This window comes from Varanus komodoensis, unplaced genomic scaffold (genome assembly GCF_004798865.1).
Source record: "Varanus komodoensis strain SLA01 unplaced genomic scaffold, ASM479886v1 scaffold6_2, whole genome shotgun sequence".
Taxonomy (NCBI): domain Eukaryota; kingdom Metazoa; phylum Chordata; class Lepidosauria; order Squamata; family Varanidae; genus Varanus; species Varanus komodoensis.
The window spans coordinates 8,486,628-8,506,681 of NW_025336346.1; the positions used below are offsets into that span (position 1 = coordinate 8,486,628).

Below are 20,054 nucleotides of genomic sequence, written 5' to 3' on the forward strand. Positions count from 1 at the left end.
CCCGGTCATCAGGAGTAGAAAATGGGACTCTGCCATTGATTGCCCCTTTGCTGTGATTGAACTTTATTCTCAAGAATAAAATACAGTTTTTTCCCTTGAACTCTTGTTATGTCTAATTGGGTGAAGCATGCCAGGGTCAGACCCATTGTGTCCTTCATGCAAGTAAGATGGTATCATCTGTCTATCTCAAAGCATTGCTGTATCTTCCCTCAATTTTCTCTCCTCCTTCCCATTCCAACTTTCCTTATGATATGTTCTACATACAGATTGCCTGATGCCTTTGTCTATAGGGAACCATTCTATTTCTCTATATTCAGTCCTAAAAGTAACTCTTGTCCAAGATACTGGTTATGCATTAGGATGATCAAATGCTGAGGCTCACCCATTCTTTCAGAATCATCTATAGCGTCTTGTGATCCACACAGTCAAAGGTCTTGGTGTAGCTTAGAATGATCTTCTGACATTCTTCAGTGCATTCCAGGATCTAAAATATACAATCTCAAGTGCCAATTCCTTCTTGGAATCCAGCCTGAGTGTCAGGTATTTCTTGCTCCACAGATTATTTTGCATGGGAAATTAGTGCGATGGTCCCGTATTTGCTGCCTCCTTAGCATCTCCTTCCTTGGGGACTAGAATGTATATTTAGATTTCCAGTCTGTGGATTGTCAGATCCATATATTTTCTAAAATTTAGCACAGTCCATTATTTCCCAACAGAAGAATGCACAAAGGGGACTATCTTCAGGGAAGGAAGATGCTGATCAACCCTGCTGAGGTTAAAGGATGAAATGTACACAAACATCTCCTATAAGAAGAGTCTATTTCTAACTTCTACCTCTGCTCATGGGTGATGCTAGAACTGATCTCAGAGGGACTGAGAAAGTTTGGGCAGGGGGAGAGATGGGTAGCTGAAGAGGAAAGGCAGTCTGGGAGCTAGCATCCCTCGAATACTTCAAAGCCCAGCCTTCAGAACTGCGAGTTGGTGCCCATAACACCTAACTTTAGCACCTAATGAGGGGAAGGGGAAAGGTAGCTGCTGTTTTCTGAATACAGAATGGAGAGAGTTGCCCTCCTTTTCCATTCTGCTGTCATCTGAACAGCTGGGCTGCAGCGCAATCCTTCAGCTTTTGTTAACATTATTCCTGTGCTTTACAGGGAGGACAGAGGAACTAGCTGCTTTCTCTCGGGGAATGTGGAGCGAGAGCTCCACTCCACTCCACAGAGGATGTTGTCACAGGCCTTCAGAAGGGTTCCGCAGCAGCTTTCTGCTAAAGGAGGCAAAGCAGATTCTTATGAAGAAAGCAATCTGCTTTCTCCATCTATAAACAAAGCAGAAGTCCTTGGCCTCTCGCTAACAGGCATTTGAAGCACTCGCAGAGGGCCCATCCTCCAAATATTAACCTTCAACCTGCCAGCAACACTCTTCTAGCAAACTGGCCAGGCCTCAGTGTTGCTGGTAGGTCTTTTCCACACTTGCAAGGGAATGGATGGATGGATGGATGTTTCAGCTGGGGGAGGAAAGTCTGAGGGAGCCACCTTCTCCCGTATGATCCTCTGTCTCACTGAGGGAGAAACAAGGTAGGCCACAGCAGCCTCTTCTGGCAATGTCCCTAGGGCAGAACAGGGTGAGAAAATCAGGAAAGGCTCTGGGGAGCCCTTTCAGGATCTTACTGGGACCAGCTTTGCTGCGTTCTCTGTGCCAATGAGCGTAGTTGCTGATGGATGCCAGGTTATGGCTGATGCAAACTGACAAGCTAGAGAAGGAGCACTGGTGCCCAAACTGTCGCTGGGGAGAGCCATCAGCATTGCTTGCTTCCTCCACAACATTCACGCTGGTTTCCGCCTGGTGTGAAGAGCTATGCCCTGGGGGAAAACCGCATGACATGCAGGTCATGTGTCACAGAGGGCTGAGCCTTGCTCTGAACCAGATCAGATGGTGAGGGCAGGCAAGAATATGCAGCCCAAGTAACAGTACTGCTACGTGTCTCTTGGTTAGATACTGGCTGCCATTTTGCTCTGTGGGAGAGGAGGAGAAGCCAAGCTGCGGAAGCTGTGCCAGACGGGAACAGCTTTCCTCAGACTTTGGCAGTCAGAGTGCAACCAAGCCTGGCCTGAGTCCCCGCACCCCAATTAATTTGCTGCCTCAGTACAATGAAAATGGCGATCCAAGTCTCGGCAACAGGCTAGGCCAGGGGGTTGCAGCCCCCCCGGCTGAACAGGGCTGGTCTGGAAACTGAAGGAAACCCCCTCTTGGTGCTGTTTCTTGCTGGAGCTCTGTCTGCCAACCAGGAGGCGTTTCACAAAAATATTGACTGCCCCACCTTGAAACCATTGAAGAACCGGTAAAATCCTTCTTTGAATATGCACGAAAGTGTACTACAGTTAGAAATGCCACAGTTAGCCAATTCTCTCCCCTCTGGTAAATTCAGGGAGGTTCTTAGTTCTTCGTCTGGGCATCCTAGTAGTAACAACTTGTCTCAGTTCCTCTGTGCCTGTCTCTCCTTTTCACCCCATTTGCAAAAAAGCCTAGAAATTAAAGAGTAGAGGAATATATAGTGGTGGAAGTGGGGTATTATTGTCACCTCAATTGCTCTCTTCTCCAGCTGCTGTTGACAATCCATACTAGCACTGAGGTACTAACTGTTTTGTTCAATTTCATTGATTAAGTTTTGGCACCTTTTGCCTCTTAAACTTGGATGCTCCAAATACAACTCAGCTAACAAACAGCAATCTCAGTTATTTTCCTTGTTCTAGAAGAAAGGAGCCAGTGCTGTGTATATTCGTTTCTTACTAGGGCCTAGGAAATGACTGTGAATCAAGTTCTTGATGGAATGAATAAGGTGAAGTCTTTGCAACTTACAGGAGTTCAGCGGCACCAGTGGGGAGAGGATAAGAGCTGATAGCTGAAGTGGAACTTGAGTTGGGTAACTTAAACTGAAAAACTAGAGAGAACAAAGTGTGGTCTGTATTCTGCAACATGGTTGGGAAATATGTGGCCCTCCAGTTGGTTTTGGACTGCAATTCACGTAATGCCTCATGTTGGCTAGGACTGATGGGAATGGCTGACCAACCCATCTAGAGGACCCCATGCTCCTCATTCCTGATCTTGGGTGCTTTAAAACTGATGTCCTTTAATCAGGTCCCATCACTCATAACCAACAGTCAAAGTGACTGTGTGCCCTCTCCCATGATTAGTCCGAGATGTGAATGCAAATGACCACCTGGCAAGTTATCAGGGTATTTATTTATTTATAATTTTTGTATGCTGTCCCATTCGCGTGAGCTGGCTTACATACAATTTTATTTATTTATTTATTTATTTTCCGGTTTATATTCTGCCTTTTTCCTACAAAGGGCTCAAGGCAGTTTACATCATTCTGCTCCTCCACCTTATAATAAATAAATTAAACAAATTACCATAAACAAACAAAATACAAATAGTGCACATAAAATCCAGGTATGCAAGGAAACACTTGATAATCTACTGGGTTGTGTTCTCTTGCAAAGAAGAGTGCAGTTAACTGGCAGGACAGTACGATGACCAGCCAGTCCAGTGGTTACATGCACCACATGGGAAAGTATCGATTGGTAAATGGCCACTGATATTACCTGGGCTCATGCCAAGCAGCTGGAAGAAGGCAGACATGGAAGAATCCTGTCAGTGAAGAATGTGGGACCCTGACTCTGCTGTCGCAGGTATGAATGCACACTGGCTGCTGTTGAAAGACTCCATTTACATGTAAATAAGATCCTTTTCCTCATCCCTTTCAGTGAAATTTATAATACAGTGGACACGCCTTTGGCTTAAGGGAAACTTTCCATCTAATTAATTTAGAAACCAACCAAACAGACATGAGCTGGGAAGCCAGACTTCAAAACAGTACTATGGACACTGCACTATCCACTAAAAGAAGGTTTGCCTGGCTTCAATGACAATGTTTTTAAAGTTTCAATGAGCTTTTAATAGAATGGGGAAAACCCAATCAGGTTTCTGAGATCAGTACCAAACAAGAGGAAGGCAACTGGTTCACCCAGCTTCTGGCCTGAGTTTAAAAAGCACATGTAAGACACCTCAGAATATGCATTACAGTTGTTATTGGAGGAGCTGAGGAAATGGAAAATATGTTTGGTTGGACCAACACTTCACTTCATTTGAAAATTCATTATTTTTCCAGGATCTGGTCATATTATAGCAAGCTGAGAGTAGAAATGGATGTTCCTCAAATTTTAGAAACATTAAGTAATTGCCGTGTCTGGGATTGTTTTCCAAGCTTCTCAGAAACACTGAACAGCCAGCCATGACAGATGCCAAAACAAACTCAACAGCAGTAGGAATTGTCTGTACTTGCCATCTACAACATTTCCCTCGCCTGGGCCTTTTTCCATTTACAGATTACATAACATGTCAATTATCTGTTTTGGAATATTTTGGAATATCACATTCTAATTTTACCGCTTAGCTAAATCCTTGATGCAACTTACAGCATGGCGTCTTTGCTATTTATAGATTTCAAAAAAGCAAATGAACTGGAACTGGGATTGCTTAGTGCATGGGTGCAGAACCTTCGGCCAGAGGGTGACATTTAGCCTAACTGGGGGCCCAGTGTAGCCCTTTGTGTGTTTCCCAGATGTCCATGCCACTTTCTCTGGATCCAACACTTTTTCAACAAATACCAATCCTTTGGCAGTTTCTGTTTTTTACTGTCTTCTCCCCTTTCCAAAGGCAGAAAGGTGGCTCCCAAGGCTCAGTTACTGACAGTAAAAGTGTTTGGCTAAACTATGCTGGTATGTTTGATACTTTGGCCCGACCCCAGTCGTTGCCTTTGCTGCAACTCCTGCTACTTTTGCAACACCTACCATTAGAATGCAACCCTTGGGAACGTCTTTGGAGCAGAAGAAGCTTGCAGGTTGGCTATTGGGCTGAAAAAGCTTCAACACCCTGACTGAGGGCAGCAAATGCTGGATGCGACCTACTCCCCAGCAACACCTGTGGAAGGGGGAACAATGCCTGTAGAAATGAACTTGGCAGTAGGCAAGGCTCCGCAGCGGAGGGTGCAGGCCTCAGTCTCACACTGCCTTTTCAGTAATGCTGGTTACTGAATTGTGCCTGAGGCACAATTCAGGACAGGCTTGGACATGCTTAAACCTATTCTTTTAGTGGGTTTACATGCACATAGGCCCTTGCTGGATTGTGGCCAGCATCTATGGGAAGCTCTAAATCTTGACAGGCTCCAACAGCATACCTTCTCACCGCAGAAAGTAGTGACTTACTCTAAATGGCAAAGTGATGAGGTGGCAAAACAGCTTTACCCTTTCTACTATGCCATGCCCTGAAAAGGTTACAGGGCTATTGATTGCTTCAAGTTACCTCCCTTTCCCACTCTTTGAGTATTCCAAAATGGGAATGTTGCTTTGTGATTGTTTGCACTGCAGATGCTGTTGAGATTAGTAGCAAAGCAAAAAAAGTCTGAATCAGATCATGTGAATTGTGCACCACGACTGTCTATTTTACGTTTCTTGACAAATGGAGCTACTGAATCAGCAATACAAAGATGGAAAAGAATAGCTCACACAGGGATTGATGTGTTCTTGTTACTGGAAAAAATGCTGGGTTCAGACTTAAACCTCAAGGGCTTTTAAATTAAAATCATCTGGACAAAGAATGTAAATTGAAAATACAAATGTTATAGCTTAAATTCAACCAATGTAGTCAGCAATTCTACATAGAATATACTCAATGTTTAGTAGGGAGCACATGGAAAATATTAAACACAGACACTTTACCACCACCGTCGAGATTTTACAAGCTACAAAAAGAAACACGTCATTAGAGGCACACTTTCTTTAATGGAAACTAAGAGGATGGAATCCCAGCACTCCGTCTTGGAAAGGGGCTGTTTCCTCAATCTTTAGACACAGCATTGGTGGTAGGTCATGTTAATCCTTCATAGAGACAAAAATAAGTGTAGGGGTTTGGGCTTCCAGAGACAGGGATCCCCTCAACCGTTCAAGGCCTATACTGGTACAAATGAGGCTGGACTCCCTGAAGAAGACTGACTATACATATTCTAAAGTATACCTTGCTAGGCCGATTAAAGTTAGGATTTATACCCATGAAGGATTAACTGAGCTCATATCTGATTGACTCAAGTGTTCTTATATGTAGTAATTAGGAGCCTGCTAATCATAGAAACCTATGTTTTACAAGTTTAAGAGTTGAGAAAAAGATTTGTGCCAGTCTATCATAGCAGAAGACTATTAAATTAAAAGCATATGCTATCGGGCTGGTTTTCATAACACCCTGTGCCCCCCTGTCCATAAGGTATGCACTGTGGGTTGTTCACAAACAACTCACCATGTACTCAAAAGATAATCAGGCTCACTGGGGCTCATTCTCCTCCCCCCACCCTTCAATCCTCCAGCCAGAATCCCAGAGCACTTCATGGCAAGACTTGCCTTCCCCCCTACTCCAATTCTTGTTGATTTGCTGCAAAAGTAAATAAATTAATCAATACAAATAAAGACATGCTGGGTCTTTTTCTCAGCCCCAGGAAATTGCACAACTGTTTTTCATTTAATTTTTTAGTTTTGCAGAAGTGTGCTCTTATGTCCTGTCCAATAAATGCAATCTTGCCAGGTCATTTCCCCGAATATTTCAAAGTTAGAGAATGAGGAAGTGAAGTAAGTAATATACCTGAAAACTGACGTGGTGGTATTGCACAGAGGCAAAATTAGACACAGTTCCCAGGGACCAATTTTCCAGTTGTCAGATAAAAAGCACTAAACAAGGCAAGACATGTGACAAAAAGAGAAAAAAAAAGGGGGGGGGCTATCTCTCATGCAGTGAGGTAATCTTCTCAATGTGAAGTGCTGATCTGACATTTCTTAGTGATGTCTCCCTTTTTGACACTTCCCTGAGTCTACAACTACTTCAGAAAAAGGAGAGATCACCAGTCCACCTTTTGCAGCCTCTTCTCAGAATATCTACTGCTGCAGTTCCCTGGCATTCCTAGGAACACACAGCCGTAAGAGAATACTTGCGTAAGACCATAGTAGCAGTAATAGCAACAATTTAAAAATACAACTGCAGAATTTCTGCCCCCCCCCCCCACAAATGGCCAGTAACAGTTGCAGCCTATGTCACTTGGGCATTGGTGGGAGGGGCTGTCACTGCTAGAGACAAGGTGAGATTGTGCAGAGTAACCGGCAGGAGTTTCTGTGGCTTTTTGCGGTTTCTGCGGTAGCCAATATCCATCACTAAAGATGAAATTGTTCTCCTAAATTTGGATGGCATAATAACCCACTGTGGATTGAACAACCCTCAAACAAGCCATGAGTTGTCATGGTGTCTTGTTGCTGAAAAATAAGTTATCTTGTGGGAAGCAACCTAAGTTTGGATGGTGGGTTGTTGTGTCATGTGAACCAGGTCAGAAGAGACTACAGCAGGGGTAGACAAAGAGCTTGTGGGATTTATTTTGTTCTTCATTAGAACCCCAGTGTGCCCTTGCTACTAGAACTAGTTCCCGAATAGCAGTTGGGATTGTAGTGTAATTCTATGAATGCTTATTTGGAAGTTAAGTCTTGAGTAAGAACATTTTAAATTGCTGCCTTAGAAATAAGAGACAGGGACATTTCTGAGCACATGCCTGGTCAGGAATTTGTTTTTAGTACAAAAATCACCCCAAGATTGTAGTGCTTTCACATAAAAATCCACTTCTAGTTTCTTCCTGACACTTGTTTCAGTAGTCGAAAATAAGAAGGGGGGATTTACGTATCATCTGTTTCTTTTGTTAAACAATTGGGATTAGAAATTCTTGCTGGTTTCCTGCAAATCTCCCAGAGATTTACCTGCATATTCATATCTACCTTCTTCCCATCCCTAGGCTATAGCACGCTTCTGCTGATACTGCATGAACCCAGCAAATTATGAGGCCAAATGCTCAATTCTATATTTAAAATTGTTCTGTTACCATAAATTCTACTAATTTAAATATGGATATGGTAGTGGTAACATACGAAACAAAATATTATGGAGGCAGCAGATGAGAACTTGGAGGTTTATAATCTCTGGGTTGATTAAGTTTTTATTGGTGCCAAGGGCTTCAGAATCCTCTTCATGTTTTTTTTCAGGCCCTCAGGGCAAACGCAACTTGCAATAATTACAGTTTACTGGTTTAAAAATCCTCTCATAATAATTGTGGGTTCGTTTTTTGGCTTTATTTGTATTATTTAGGAAAATCATCTAGGCGTGAAGTATTATCAGGCAATTTAAAATCCTTTAATAGCTCTTATTTATGCATGTTTTTATTTAGACTTTTTTCCCCAAGAAGCTAAGCGCACAGATTCCTGCAATAGTTTATAAAATTAAACAGATGGAAATACAAAAATAAGGAAATGTAGCAGACAAAATTAGAAGCAAGCAGAGAAAACTCTGCAGCCACAAATCCCGTTATCCAGACAGTCCCAATCCCTTCCAGATCAGGCAAGCTTTAATGCAGGTCTGGAAGCATTCAAGAGATCCCACTAGATGTCCGTTCTGTGAGAAAGGAACTGTACTGTAACGAGATGATGCCACTACAGAGAAGGCCCAAGGTTCGGTTCCTCTTACTTGTAGAGCAAATTGTCACTGCCCCGACCTCAGTTATCAGAAAAGCCCTGCCGGATCAAGAACCTTCCCCAGACAAAAAAGCCCTTCTGTCTGGGCCTTTTTTGCTGGAGCCAGCCCACTCTGACTCATCTCTCAAGCATAAAAAATACAATAGCACTTGCACCATCTCATAAAGTTCCTCATTTATGCTTGGCACACAGAAGGGGGACATACTCATGAGTCACTTGCTCATTCTTTTCAAAGCCAAATCTGGCTTAGTGACCAATATCTGAGTGGTTTTCTATTGGCCCCCACTGCTTTCCGTGACATTTTGCATTCCCTCAGGTGGGCACTGTCCCTGTAATACACAACGAAGGTGCCATGTCAGAGCCATATATGCACATAGTGAGGAGGCGGGGTGGGAAAGGAAGGCAAAAGGAAGCTGCAGGCTAGAAGGACTTGGGAATTCCAATGAGGCAGCTGATCAGAGGAAGCAATTTATTCTATTTATTTATTTAGGGGACTTCTATGCTGCCCCATTCGCCGAAGCCTCAGGGCAGCTCACAACCATAAATAAATAGAATTCAATAAAACAATATAAATTAACAATATAAATTAAGTCGCCCTGGCCAAAGAATAAAATGAATAAATAATATTAACAATTAAAATAACATTTGAATAAAAAGGTCTTCGCCTGGCGCCGAAAAACAAATAATGACGGCACCAGGCGGACCTCTCTGGGGAGCGCATGCCATAGATTGGGCGCCACCGCAGAGAAAGCCCACCTCCGAGTGCTTACCTTCCTAATTTCCTTCACAGAGGGTTCCCAGAGAAGGGCCTCCCCCGCTGATCTCAAGGGGCGGGTGGGTGGGCATATATGGACGTAAGCGCTCCTTCAGGTAACCAGGATCCAAACCGTTAAGGGCTTTATAGGTCATCACCAACACGTTGAATTGGGCCTGGACTTCAGTGGGAAGCCAGTGAAGCTGACAGAGGACTGGAGTCACGTGAACATAACGCCCAGTCCCTGTCAGCAGCCTGGCAGCTTTATTTTGAACCAATTGATGTATCCGGACCATCTTCAAGGGCAGCCCCACATAGAGCGTGTTACAGAAGTCAAGTCAGGAAGTCAATTCCTTGTGTGGCCACAGCTTGCCTCTATCTCTGATCACTCTGCTATAAGCATGCACACAATTAGTGACCCGTTCTGTCAGTAAAGCAGTGTAACCAGCATGTTAAACTGTATAACTAATCTTTTCAGCTATTTATTAATGGAAAGAGCCTTAAAATAAACCTCACAAAGATAACTGGGGCTTGCCAGCTTTCACGGATGCATTCTTGGTGCTTGCTGTCCATCTGTGTCTTTTCCTGGCAAATAAGCATGCTGTTGCTCCTTCTGTATGTAGAATATAGATGGTGCCACTATTCCTTTTTAATGTTCATGAATTCAGTTTGTAACTGCTTACTAGCTATGTAAATAGTTCTGTGCTAAATGCAGTTAAGCTCTTCCTAAACTGACAAACATGAAAGAAGCCAAGGTAAAACTTGTGCAACTTCTATTTTCACTAAACAGACAATAATAAGTTGTCTATGCATGAGACACAGATAATTTAAAAACTCAGTTATGCCATAATGTTATGACTGTATCAGCATGAGGGATAGTTTCTGCAAAATCCACAAACCCTAATTTTATATCTCAAGAGGGCATTCGGTGTGCAGTAGCAACATACATGAAACGATATGAAAAATCTGACTAAGGCTGCAGTTCTATAAATCCTTCCTAGGACTAGGTCTCACTGAACCTCAGGGCCCTTACTTTCTTGTAGTCATTACAGCATTGCACTATAAGCATATTTAAGAAAGCAAGAAAGCAGGGCATGGTGTGCCTTCTACCAGCTTTGGTTGGTGGCCCAGTTGCTCCCATATCTGGACAGGGATAACATGGCTCCTCTGCCCTGGTAACCTCCGAGTTAGATTATTACAATGCAGCCTCAGCAGACTGTTCAGAAACTGCAGCCTGTGCTAAGTGTGCTGGCCAGATTGATAGAAAGGACTTGCAGGTCAATCACGTAATGTCCATTCTGGACTGATTTTGCTGGCTTTAACTGTTTTAAGTGTTTTTCAAGTTTTCATGTTAAAGTATTTATATAATGTTTTGGTTTTCCAATTTTTGTGACGTGCCTAGATAACTTTGACTATTGGCAGTGTAGTAATGATATAAATAAGTGGAACAGGTCACGCACCATTGCTGCAAACCCTGGCTGAGAACATGCCTGTATGATAAGTGGGATTGAGAAAAGCAGATGTAGAAATGCATCCTATCACTTGTAACAGAAATTATTGCAAGAGAGCTCTAATCAATCTGTGCCATGTTGCAATATGGGATGCACTGACAGCTGATGTACATGTACAAAATAGCACACTGTCCCCTGTGCATTGGTCCACTAGTGAGAACAGTGTGTTTTGGTGAAGACATCCACCAGGCAATTGCAATGTCCATCCTAAGAAAATGCTACTAGGACAATATTCTGTTTGTTTACATGGTAGATCAGAGCCATGTTCTCCCGGACTAGCTGTGAAGAAAGCGATGAACTGCGATGAACCTTTTTATTGCTGCACTTGAGAACATTGGGCTACAATCCAACACACACTTTCCTGAAAGCAAGTGTCATTAAATTCAATGGGACATTTCTGGAGACTGTATTATTAGCAGTGATGTTACCTTTACTCCAAGTCTCAAGTCTTGATTTTCAAGTCCAGGTCAAGTCTCAAGTCATTGTAAGAGATTTTCAAGTCAAGTCTCTTCTTAAGTCTCAGGAGCTGACTTGACAAGGAAAAAGGGAGGTGGTGGTGGGGTATGTGTGGGGTGGATGGAAGAGTTCTCCCCTCCCCATGTTCCCATCTGCACTTCTCTCAGAGATGCCTTGAAGTCCTTTACTTCAATTATGGTTTATTTAAACAAATAGATAAAACCCCTATCCTGCCCCATCCTTCTCTCCCACCACCTCTGGTGTGCTTGTGCCTGCTTTCCAGGGTATCCTGCTGCAGGTAAGCCCTGGAGCGACTTGGTCATAAAAAATGAAGAAATCTTGGCTTGAGTCACTCACTCGTTGAACCCAAATCAAGTCTGAGTTGAGGTGCTGACATGACTCGAGTCAGACTTGGGAGTGAGTTGCTTGACTTGAGTCCCCAACACTGATCATTAGTACTACTATTAGTACCAGCTAGGGATCTTGAGTGTTAGCAGGGCAACCGGTAGTTATGTTCTGAAGGATCCAGTCCTTATGCCAGCTTGAGAAGGGCTCTGCTGTTCCAGGTGGACTGAGTGGGAAGGCGGTAGCCATGCCCCCTTCAGCGTGCACAGAAAGGGTGGGGGGAGGCTTCCTGACAAAGCTCTCGTTTTAGATTTGGAAGTTTCCTGAATGGAGTTCTGCTCAGGACTCCTATGCAGGCCTGAAGAGACTCAGAGAGACCACGAAGGAGACTGTTTTTAATCAGTAGCACCAAAGCAAAACACAATACAGTGGTACCTCGGCTCACGAATGCCTCAGTTCATGACCAAATCAGGTGCAAACAGAAATTTCAGAAAAAAATTGCCTCAGGTCGTGAACTCCGCATCGGGTGACAATTGTGATCATGCCTGTCTTCCCTGCACGAGCACAGCGGTGGTTGTGCCTGTCTATGGCCACAGTCATGCTGGTGCAGGGAAGATGGGTGCAATCGCGGTCATGTTGTGGAGGGGAGATGGCCCTGATTGTGCTCGGAGTGGTGGTGGCCATGATCTCTGTTGTTGTTTGTTACTTTGTTGTTCTTTGTCACTTTGTTTCAAATTTTTGTGATTAAAAAAAAAAAACAGTTACAGATTAACCTTATTTACATTGAACCTTATGGGGAAATTTGACTTGGCTCACGACCAATTTGGGTTGCGACCAGAGTCATGGAACGGAGTAAGTTCATGAGGCAAGGTACCACTGTATATGTATACGATATGCGAATATTGTTTGCATAGCAGTACCCACTTGACAGATGTTCATATCTCATAGCCAGGCATAAAGGATGCTCTTCAGTGTTCTCCTGTCAAGTCTGGGATGGTTCATTGGATCTCTGCTCTCCAAACTCCACTGCCTGCTATTCTAGAAATGAGTGTTTTATTTGTTTCAGCTTCCTGTTGCACCAGTGGTAGGTCCTCTTAGTGCGTAGGCATGTTTGGATACTGACCAAAGTATGAAACATTCATACTTTTAAAAAGTTATTTCAAATATTTGTTTTCTATCTTCTTGGCATAGTCTGAATTGCGAACATAATCTTGCAAACAGGAACTTCAGGAGCATTATAATGTTGGTAAAGTTTCTTTTCTTAATGTTAGAGGAATACTGGGTTGCCTTTTGAATTATTTACATGAGCCCTAATATTGGAAGGGATCACTGTAAAGAATAACTTGAAGCATGTTTGAGGTCTCTTAACTTTGGTTGAATGTCATTACACTGTTGAATATCATGTGTAACCAAATACTATCACATTTTCTTTTAAAAGAGCCTAGGCAAATTAAATAATTAATTAAAACAATTGCCTCCAAATCTGGCACTCTCTTAGCTCATACCTTTATGCAACAGATAGTTCAACAACACTAACAAAGTTGTCACTAAAGAAAAACAAGAAGTGTTTTAGAACTGATCAGCTTTTCAGGAATTAAATCCATTTTCTTTTTGCTTCAAATAAGAATCTGTGGTATGAGAGTTTAATTACTACTTTCTCCAAGCCCATACAAATGAAATTCCAGTCTGCTCCCTTTTCTTTTTAAGTGAAAAGTTTCATCTGGTAATTTGGTATCACAGATACTTCACTCTAGGTTGATTTATGGAGAGGGACATAGCAAAACCATTAAACAATGCTTTCTCTGTCAGCCCTTGTGATAATGATCACACAGAGATATGACAGCCTTATTAAGTAACGCTGGGAGCACTGCTAAAATTAATTCGCACAGAGAAGGTAGATACCTGACAGAAATGAAAAGATTTTTACTTAAGGTGGGAATACTATTCTGGTTGTACACACAAGTAACCTTACTTTGCTTTATGAATTCTTCAGCCAAGAGTAAGGCTCCACAGAGGAACCTTTTGAACATGAATGGCAAATTCCATGAGAGCAGTGTCTTATGCATCATATCCGTGTAACAACTTCTAGGGTTCTGTCCCTGCTAGGCATGTAGAGCTCCAAGCTGGGACTGGACAGAATTTTGGGCTGAGACAATCAAGGGATTATGCTGGATGGCTGGAACCCATTTGGTATTTCAAGTACAGGTATTGTGAAGAAAGAAAGCATGCAAGCAAGCATAAGTGAGCCGCCCTGAGGCTTTGTTGCGATGGGGGTGGTATAGAAATGTTTTAAATAAATAAAGTGCATATAGAGGGATTTCCATCCGCCACTGTATTCGTCTTTTATTTTTAAGGATAACTTCCCATTTTCAAAATCCTGTGGTGAGTTGTTAATTTGCTCTTGCTGTGGTCTGCTCTGTTCAGCTAGGGACAACTGTGCCGTGCCAGAAGAAATCACCACATGCAGCTGAAAGCAGATGTTAGTGACAGAGGGTACTATCTAGCAAAGGGCTCCATATGTTCAAAGATAGGCTAGACATGCACATGGTGGGCATGTTGTGAGCGGAGACGGCTGGAGCTGGGGGTCAGACTAGATGGCCTGGGAAACCCCTTCTTACTCGCTCTGTTTCTATGTTTCTATATTCTAATACCCCTTATTGACTAGGAGTGGATTATGCCAAAAATATGAACACATCTGTGACTGGTATAATGCCACCTTGCACATATGCAAGCAGGATTTTACAGAATAAAGTGCAGGTTAATAATCTTATTCATTTTCCTGTTTACCACATTTTAAAATTATGTGGTACTGTATTTGGTAAAATTAAAAGCAAAAATGCCAAAACTGAAGCTGCCATATTTTGGGCACATCATTAAAAGTCAAGACTCACTGGAGAAGATAATAATTTGAGGGGAAATTGAGGGCAGAAGATGAAGAATACCAAATATGAGATGGCTTGACTCCATAAAGGAAGTCACAACCTTAAACTGAGAAGAAGTGAGCAGGGCTGGGAAGGACAGGACATTTTGGAGGGTACTCACTCATAGGGTCAGCATAAGTTGATGGGATATAACAACAACACAACATTTTCTAACTAACACATTCTAGAATTCTAAGGAATTTAAAACACTAAATTGCAAATAGAATATTTTTAGGATTCAGAAACACACAGCTGAGTGAAGGTTAACAATTTTACTAAGCAGGAACAAACTAATAGAAGAAGAAAGCAAAACACTGCAGAATAATAACTGAAGCAAGAAACTACCGAGGAAGATGATAATGCTTATACCACTACAGTCACTGGGAACCTGCTTAGAATCAATGACAAATGACCTCTGATAATGGCCTGGTATACAGTTTCTCCCACTGTACTGAAGTTCTGAATTGACAGGGGATACATATATTTACTGTGCTCACCACCTATAGTCTGACCATACTCCACTAACCTAGCAAATGGCAAGCAGCTAATACAGCTGAGACTATTCCAGACTATCCTGCATATATGAGGAGGCAGTCTTTGAGATCTCGCCAAGGCTTATCTAAAGTAAATAATAGCCCTTAGGTGAGTCATATCATCTCAAAAGGATAGCTTATTTGAGAACTTAAGAAAAAGAACCATTGCTCGGCTACTGAAGGCAAACAAAACAAACCAGAAATCTAAGCACAGAAAGAGCAATTTGTGTTCACCACCAAATCCTCAAAATAACAATTGTCTTCCACATTTCCACTAAATTTAGGACTAGATCAGACTCATCTTACCAGATTGTTTAATGTTAATAATATTGTTTTGCAAAGAGGTAATTTAAAGCCAGGCTATAAGTCAGAGAACCCAAAACCACACAGGCCTATTTATACAATGGAGTTGTTTGCATGGCACAACAGTTCACAGTGGGTTGTTAACCCATGGTGAGACTGTGGTGTGTATGGAGTCACTCTTAATTATTCAATCCCTCTGGTGGGGGGGAGTGTGGCTTATGTGAGGGTTAAAAAGCCTCCTGTACCCCATGGTTTGTTTAGGGTTATGGGAAGCTTCTTCAAGAAAGCAGCAGATCCCTCTACTCAGTCCGAAGTTACTACAGTAGACTCTCAGTTAACTGGCATCCATGAGGAGTGGTAGATACCAGGTAAATGTAGTTTCTGGTTGCTTGAGAGTTACTATTAAATATAGACCTCACTACAGTAATACTATACCCTATACTACATCATACCATTGTTGACTTGATATTATTATAGTAATTACTTGATATGAAATACAGTAATTAAAAGCAAATTAAGACAAATAAAGACAAACTTCTATCTTTTGGGACTGAGGCTCAATGTCATAGATTGTTGACAAACCAACATTAAATTCCCCTATGAGCACTGTATGATTTTCTCAGGCCTCTTGTATCTTTCTATCTTCTGCTTGAGGGTAAGCACTAGGCGTTTACACTTACTTGGGACTTGTTTTGACATACAGTGGTACCTCGGCTCATGAACGCTTCAGTTCATGACCAAATTAGGTCGCAAATAAAAATTTTGACTTAGGTTGTGAACTCTGCATTGGGTGGTGGCCACAATCGCGGCCATCTCCCCCCCCCCCATGGGGAAATGGCCGAGATTGTGCTGGGGGGTGGGGGGGATGGTCACGATCTTTGTTGTTCTTTGTCACTTTGCTTCACATTTTTCTGATTTAAAAAATAGTTACAGAACGGATTAACCTTATTTACATTGAACCTTGAGATCTATCTCTTGCCCATCCTGCTTTTCAAATGAATAAACAACATAAAGCGTTGTGCAGGGTTAGCTCATAGACTTATTTAATTATATTTTAGCATTACAGGAAAACCAAATACCAGAATAATGTCTTAAGTCACAATAACAACAGTTGCACCAGTGTCATGGGGGATTATAGGATGGAGACTGCAACATTAAACTTCCACATACCATTTTACAGTATTTCAGTAGTTTATTTTTTCACCTACAGATTTTTCTAGAGTTCAAATGATTCCTATCCTACCAGTGCTGTGGGTGTATTCAGTCTGACCTTTAAAAACAGGGGAGAAAGAGGACAGAGAAAAGCCTGATAAATGAATCTAAGCAATGCAGGGCTTCCAGTTCTCTGGAGCAGTGTCTCTACCATTTGTAAAAGACTTCTCCTTCATTCCCTTTTCTTATTTATCCCCCGTTAAAAAGGCAAATTTTAATTTTTAAATGTTTCTAAAAATACTTGGCATAAAATCTTTAAATATGGGAGGAAAGCCTACATTTCAAACACTTTATTATGAAAAAAGCTTAAAAATAAAAACTAAATACTGGACAGATTAGGTTTTTTGAACACACTTGTTGCAATAAGTATGCAATATTGCTATGCAGAAAAATGAGAAAGACAGAAATGATTAGCCTTTTTGGCAAGAGAAAGCTGTTACAATTCTGTGTCTCTTCTGAGTCTGATTTGGTCTGTGACTTTGTTTACATGGCGCTGAAGGCTCAGAAGCTTGCCAGAGCCGCACTGCCTTGGTAACTAGGAAGTGCGGATAAAGATCTGCACTGCAAAGGATGACCTGGTGTTTGGGAGTCTAAGGCAAGAAAAGAAGGGTAGAGCTCACAACAAAGAAGAGCATGTGGGCTGCTTCACTGACTGGCGGCATCAAGGCAATTGCCCTGAGAAGCGCAAGTCTCCCACTCTCTCCCCTGCTCTCCCTGCCTATCTTCTCCCTGGCACTTCTGAGAGCTGTAAGCAAGCCGCACTGTCCCCATGCCCCCTCCACAGCTGTGGGACAAATATGTTCCTTGTGGTCAGTGGGAAAACTTTCTCAGACAGACGCCCACATGGGCATCCTCAAGGAAGCACAGCCTGCCCAGGCAGGTGCCCTCTGTGTGCCGGGAGAGGCAGCCCTGGCAGTGTGTGCAGCTCCTGCACAGGGGGGAAGGTGGACACATGTGCAGCAAGGAAGGGGCAGAGGTGGAGGTGTGGGTGGCTGTGCTTGCATGCTGGCGCAGCACAGGGCAGCAGCAGCAGTAGCGAGTGTTCCTGTAGTGCTCCTCTCGCGCAACAGTGCTACTCTAGTGAGTAGAGAGTTGCTTTGCTTATCAGTGGGAAAGGCAAGGCAAGGCAAGGCAAGGCAGGCGGTTGATTGAGGTCATGCCTATGCAGGTGTGTGAAGGAGAGACAGGCAAGCCCAGGAACGGTGCACCCTGCAATTGTGTTTCCACCACAGGGACTGATGGGGTATGTGCTGCCATTTGGAGGGAAGATGGAGGAGCACGGAAACCATGCATGCATAAGAAACCATGCGGATGTATGAAGCCAGGGCACAAGATGAGACACCTTAGCATTATGTGTGAGTTCAGCCAGAGTGTCAGGCAATCCTGCTGAATGAGATTAACTGGGGCATGGGACTGAGAGAGACCTTACACAGGTGAAGCCCTTCCTTTTATGGAATTCAAATCTGGGTTCCAAACCATAGGCTGCAGTGGCAGTCTTGGACCTAATTTAATTGAAATAATGTTAAAATAGCGAATGTATCTACCCCAGAAATTTTGCAAAGGGCAAAGACTTCTAGGACTTCCCTCATCCTTTATGTTAGTTTCATAGCCACCCCATTCTGAGCTGCAGTTAATGGACTTTCTGGTACCTTTGCTAAAATAAATCTCAGTTTTCAAATAAGCAAAATACTTCTTTCAAATAGTGTTGTTGGTAGAAGCGTTAATTTTGACTTTTTTCAGGGCAGCACAACATGGCCTACAGGATGCAGAGAGTGCAAGGTAATCCAAAGAGATAAGTTCATTTTGAAAGCATCTATGAATGAATCAAGTCTTCCTTGATGCCAGGTATTTTTCTCTTGATGTTTTTGTATTTCCTCAGAAAATCAAGCCATCTGAATTTAGACAGAAATAAGAATGATTCATTTTTTTCTTTAGCAGTACTCCAATCCAGCTGCTTTCAGTTTATTTCACTTGAGCCAAGAAAGACTGTGCAAACTTAAAACTAGTGTCTGTAAAATTACCACTCCACTTTCCTTTCCTAAATCAGTAGGAATTAGAGAACATGTTGATCTTTGATGAAATACAACCAAGAAATGATTCATAACTAGCTGAAATATAGATCACTCTCTCCGGCATAAACAGATGCCTTACTGCTTCAGAAACCATACTGACTTTGAAACAAAATAAATACTATTTTCATAACTTGGTCTAAACAGTATGTCTACAGTAAGGCAGCAAAATTCTTGATGCTCCAATTGCACAGCATAATGTACCTTAGGGAGGCATTTTCTTCCTATATAGCGTCCTCAAATACTAACCACAGGGATATAAGTATAGGATACTTTAGTTATCATTTCAAATCCAAAGAAACAGAAGAAAATGGAACCTGAAAATGTCAACATACCGTGAAGACACAATGAAAGGCTGTACATTAAGAACTGTGCTGAGTTTGTCTTCTGTTTTATGGAGAACTATGAAGAAGTGAAACATGACGAAACCCCAATTCTGTGCATTAGTGCCAGCAACCTACGGGCCACTTCCATGAACTACTGTGCTACATCAGCCTGAAGGGTCCTGCACATGTTTATAGCTCAAACACACGGTTGTCCTTATTTCTTGTCAAAATCTCCATTCCAGACCAGTGATGAACACTGCCAAAATGGAAGTAATAATAAAGATACTAACTGTTATAATGTAAAGGATGCCTTTCTTTAACCACCAGACAGGCTCACAGAGAGCTTTGGCTATGGGGTGATACAGAAATGAAATTATTATTACTATTATTAATGTCATAGCAAACCATGCCTGGAACAAGCCATCGTGGGTTGTTCAGTGAACAACCAGAGATAATCAGACATTTGGCGGGGGGCAGTTTTCCCCCTCAGCACTTCCACCTGCTTCCAGTCCATGTGCCTGCTGCCCTCGTGGCACAACTGCCCCCTCAGAGCCTTGCATTCCTCACAGCTGAGACCTCCTCCTCCAGTCACTATACCAGTTCCAAAACGCAACATCTTGAAGCCTCATATTCCCTATGGAGAGAAACTTCATCCCTGCTTTGATTGACACCCCTTTTTGAGCCTGTTGTAATGCTGACAACATTATTCCTTTCCTTCAGACTTACAAATATGGGATCATTCATACTTTCTCCTTCAAATTTGCACAAATGGGTTCTATATTTTTAGATCAATTTTTAAAAATTTCTGCAAATACTGGTATTTTAATTTTTTTTGGTCTGTCAACTTTGTGCAAATCACACACACACACCCCTTCAGTCCTTCCCAGTACCACAGTTTTTCCAGTATGACAGTAGCTAGAATAATGCCCAACACATTGATATGCTGTATGTATGACTAGAATTGCCACCTTTCAAACCCCCCCTCTCATAACTGGTTGAAATGCCAGTT

General features: G+C 42.4%; 1 protein-coding gene across 1 annotated transcript in view; it reads right to left on the reverse strand.

Moving 5' to 3' along the window:
* The window catches only part of LOC123034300 (centromere protein P), a 213,830-nt gene that overhangs the window by 12,447 nt on the left and 181,329 nt on the right, over positions 1-20,054 (reverse strand). The gene's annotated exons all lie outside the window — the stretch shown is intronic.